This window comes from Poeciliopsis prolifica, unplaced genomic scaffold (assembly GCF_027474105.1).
Source record: "Poeciliopsis prolifica strain line A6 unplaced genomic scaffold, Auburn_PproV2 SCAFFOLD007, whole genome shotgun sequence".
Lineage (NCBI taxonomy): Eukaryota > Metazoa > Chordata > Actinopteri > Cyprinodontiformes > Poeciliidae > Poeciliopsis > Poeciliopsis prolifica.
The window spans coordinates 8,338,032-8,343,129 of record NW_026562382.1 but is presented as its reverse complement, the minus strand read 5'-3'; the positions used below and the strand labels follow the sequence as shown (position 1 = coordinate 8,343,129).

The window sequence follows — 5,098 nt, the reverse complement described above, 5'->3', positions numbered from 1 at the left end:
TTTATGATTTATGTAGCAGAATTCTATTACTGACGATTAGTTAGACGTCTTAGTTAGAAAACTACTGTGCATGTCTTGGAGGATGCATACTCTATCAAATCTATCAGTTCAATAAATAAATGTAAATAAATGTTGTTCCCCAAAACATTCTGGAAAATCTCCATCTTGCAAGTAAAAAGCTAATTTTAAGAGGCTGCTGTGAGAGGTGAGAATAATCATGCTCAAATGTCAGAGAGAATTCCCTTTCCGCTGTGATGACGGGGGAACACACAATGGACACTCTGTGATGCAAAGGTAAAGGACACAGTTGGAAACCATGAAAGTTAACACTGGCAGTTCCTCATTACAAGCCTTTCCTGCTGCCAATCTTGATATACCTTCGAGGAGCCGGCCTCACACTCCTCACGTTAATGCAAACATGCATTCACTCATTCACGCACTAAGGCAAAGTTCAGCAGGCTGCATTTGATGTGAAGGTATGACTGATTGGATTTCAATGTAACCTTTGAAAGAGCAAGAGGATGAATCATATAAATAATTTACCTCATTGCTCAGGTTGACCTCTTTCCCTCCCCAGCTGCCTGTTGGGGGTAAATAACCCACATTATTAACCCGATGACACCTGCCGCAAACACAGGCACCAGTTTACTGCTGGGTAAAAACACCAATAAATCAATTATGAATAATGTTTGACAGAGTTAAAAATTAAATAGGTTTGATTGATATGTTTCTTTAATGCTTGAAGGGCGTTTATGTTTGACAATTTATTGTACAAGCTGGACAAGTCCTCACAGTACATATGGGGCTCTATTTACATCAACCCAATAAATATGCATTTGGGCCTCTATTGAACCAAATCTGTTTTTCCGGAGACTTTTTCATCATGCAAGACGGTACCCACTTCCTTCCACAGAGCCAGACAAAAATGGCCTTCCATGCAGTCACTGTGGGAAAACTTTGATGGACAATGGGAGAACAGGAACTCCTCCAAATCTGATTCCATGATGTAAACCTTACACCCAATCTCTATTCTGGCATATATATATCCAAAGAAATCCTTTTGTTTGTGTAATGTAGATTTTACATTTTCTAGTTAATATCTTCCAGGTCAATACTAAATTGAAGGGCAGGATCTGAAAAGGCTTTGACTACAGAGACAGGCAATTGCTCTACCTCGGTCGGATTTTAAAAAGTGACTTTGTGCGACCTTTAAAGCAGCACGCAATCCAGTTCCTATTTGTCACAAGCTGTAGTCTGGACATAAGTGCGCAAGGCCACTTCCTTAAGTGTGCCTCGCCCCCACCCCTGTCTCATTTCCTCCTTACCCAAACAAAAGCTGCTTCTATGGGAAAAGTGTTCAGCCACGTCTTTGCAAGCCCCTCGTAAGCATATATCTTTGATTTTGCACAACTGAATGAGTGATGAAGAATCAGAATCCATGCAATGTGGGTATAGTATTCAAGTCAGAATTACAATGCAATGGCAAGTTTGAATCAAAAGTTTCAACCAGCAGCACACATTAGGTGAAAACAGTTACCATTTTCATCTTAAAAGGCCAAGCAACCACAGAGCTTGAACTCAACAAGTCAGGTTCTATGGTCAATAAACCAGGTCTATTGATCATAGAATGGCAACATCTCAGCATCTGACTGTGAGCTTGTTCAGGTGGATGACCACAGTCAGACCAAACTCTTTACTGGCATGTTTCTCAGAGTTCAACAGGAAAGTCTTCTCATCAAAACAGTCCAAGGTTATGAAGGACAGGGACTTCTCCTCCAGCAGGCCTTGCAGTCATGTGCGCCAGTTCTCCAGCGTGTTCTTATGATCTTCGGCAGCAAGAACCCAGAAGATCTGAGAGGCCAGAACCTGGAAGCCACAGTAGTGCAGGATGCCATTCTGCAGAGAAAGACTTCATGTCTCCATTCATACCCTTTGGACTGAACATGGATTCTAGAGACCCAGTGGTGAAGGACAGCATGGCTTTCTTGTTCTAGAAGGAAACAGGTTGAGCACAGCATGTTTGGATTTCTGCAAACCCTTCATTGAACTGTTACCTTGAAGGTTTCCAGGCCGTAGGGTTTCCCTTGTGAAAAGGCAAAGCCACTGGTGAGCACCCGATCAAGCCAGCACTTCAGGATACCAGGAACACTGAACCAGTACATGGGGAACAGAAAGAGGGACTACAGTAAGTAGGTTCTGATAATATACTACAATGCACTGCTGCTAGGAATGTATTACCTGAAAGATGACCAAATCCAGTGCTCTTATTGGCATACACTTTCTCTGCTCCCATACGGAGAAAAGAACAATCAGACTCAATAATTTCAGTAACTGAAATCCAATAGAAGACAGCAACTTTCTTAAGGTATGAGCAGACACAAGAAATAAATGTTTTCAAATGCAGGCACACAAAAATAAGCTTACCCAGTCTAAAGTTGGTTTCCAAATAAACAGTTGGTTAAGAAAAGAAAAAGTTAAAGAGGTGCCTGATATTCACAACTCAAATTCCAGGTTTTATACATCTTTTCCACATGAAGGCCCTCTCAGATGCCACCAAATAGCAATCAGGGTCACCAGGTGGGAGGATTATTCCCCCAACCTAAAGATTTGTTTCCAGAAAAAAAAAACATTTTTCTTCATTTACCACTGAATTTCAGCAATGATTTGCCCCTTTTTTCCTTTTTACAGTGTTTGTTTTTCTTCATCTTTGGGCCTAGCAATAAAGCAGCAGAGCCAGACATGTGTACATGTGGCTCCAGAATATTTGATAGCATGCAGGTCTGTATTTGTCCCTCTGTCTACAAGATGTTTAAAATTTACATGCCAGTCTCGCTATCTTTCACCCACATGAAGCCAGAGTGGCCTGGTAGTCCTCTCACCGTGCAGCTTTTGGTTTTCTTTTACACTACTTTCCTTTGCAGAGACAGTTGCCTGTGGTCAAGCCCACTCATGATTGTTGCCTCGTTAAAGAAAAACAGATTTAGCATCAGGCTTCAAAGGCATGGCACTGGGACACATGTCGCATCAAATGCACTGATGTCCGATTCTTTCTTTCCAGAGGAAGGGTTCAATTAACAATCGTTACATTTTCCCAAACTGAAGTACTACAAATTCTTGGCTCTGTAGAAAGATTTAAGTGAGACAGAAACAGTGCGTCGCCTCAATGTGATTTGTATCCCATTACATCAGAAGTATGTTGGTTTATGTTAAGTTATATTTAGGCTGTGTTTGTACTCACTTTGTTTTGACACGAAAGGATGACGTAAAATGACTTGGGGGAAGGGAGGGCATGTTTTCATGCTCTCCACACACTAAGCTGCAGATTCTTAAATATCTTGACAACATGGTGCGTCGCTCTCCTATATTTCACATGATAATTTCCATTTAAATAAAACAAAGACAAACATAACAATAACATCTGCACTCCAACTTTGCTTTGTCTGTGTTTTCATAGTGTGCGTCAGAAGCAAAAGGAATTGCACACACTTTTTATGTTATGAGATGCTTATCGCAAAACGTGGCTCACAGTGCCATTGTGTGGCCAAACTGAGTGTGTCGCTTTAAGACAGACATAAAACTCAAACCTGAGCATATGTTTATCTGAAAAACTATTTTAGCATTATCTTCTATTTTACAAAATACTGAAAATACAATAAGTGTTCAGGCTCAGGTCGTTATTTCACAAGGATGGAGTGTTTTGAGGTGTTAACCAAAAATTCACCACACATATATACCTTCATTCAGCTCAGATATTTTGTTGGTTCGCTGGGTCTCTAGAATCCATCGCTTGGCTTTCAAAAGTGGCTCAAATATATTTGCAATGGTACGGTATGAAAACTTCTACATTTCAAAAAGGAAATGAGAAAAAAGAATCTTAAAGTTCTCTAATTTTTTTGATATTTAAAAATACAGAGAAGTTTGGTTATCCAAATGCACCTAAAACAGAAAACGTTTAGTCTGATTTAATGTCAAAATGTGACTAAAACATACATATATATGTGTGTGTGTGTATCTATCTATCTGGGTTCAACCTTCAAAATAAAACTCAATACCATTCTGGTTTATGTGTGTTTGATGAAATGATTTAACTGTTTTTATTTTGTTTTGTTTTGTTTTTTCTCCAAAGGGTGTTTTTCTTTTTAAAACGAAATCAACTTCCTCCAATTGAACCAACAAAAATGGCTTTTTGAGCAGAACTGGTGGGAGAACTAAAACGAAAGGCATGAAAGCAGCATAAATACAGATAAGAAACTTGGTTTAACACTCTGATAAACAATTTGTGTTTACTGACATGCCAGACTCTCACAGAGCCAAAAGCGATTTTTAGGAATCAAATTACATCATTGGTTGTGTTTATACTATTGTTGATGAAAATCGATGCAAATTTTACTGAAGAAATGCTTATTTTGATGGCTGTGCAAGAATTTGGCCCATATCTCAATATTCTTTCGACTATATTTCAGTATTATATATTATGCTGAATATAATTTGTTTTAAGTCGACTTTGTTGATTTTGTCTAGCTTTGAGATAACATGTTTGAATTCTGATGCAACTGTAAATTCAGGTTTGGCTGTGAGGTAGGGTGGGACAGGAAGATTTTCTTTATTTGTTGCTTTCTTTAGTTTGTCTTGCTTCTACTTTCCATTGCGCACAATGTAAATAGCATTGACGCATTGTTCACCGTTTTGTAAAACTTGTATACAAATGAAGCCTGGCTGATTTCTTCACTGATAATAGTTTCTAAAGGAAAGCCTGACTGCACAGGAAGTCCTTCACTGGTGCTTGTGAGGTGGGCAAGTTTAAGACTCTTTATTTAGCCAGGAATGTTCTATTGAAATCGTTTCTTCCAGGAAGAAAACCACAGCATAAACAAACTAAAAACATAATCAAGTAAAAAAAGAATTGTCAAGCAATATAAAAAGACAGCATAAAAAGATTAAAAAAAAATACACAAATATAAAAGAATTAGCTGAAAAGTCAATAAGTTCAGGAGAAAAAATTTCTTTCAACCCAATTTAAAGGATTTTCAAAATATGGACTGAAATATAATTCTTAATCTTTCAACTGGTGCCTGATTTGCTGAATTCTTGTGTGTGA

At 38.5% G+C, this 5,098-nt stretch overlaps 1 pseudogene; it reads right to left on the bottom strand.

Moving 5' to 3' along the window:
- Nucleotides 1-228: 228 nt before the first annotated feature.
- Nucleotides 229-2,274, bottom strand: LOC129361213 (NAD(P)H dehydrogenase [quinone] 1-like; annotated as a pseudogene).
- Nucleotides 2,275-5,098: the final 2,824 nt, after the last annotated feature.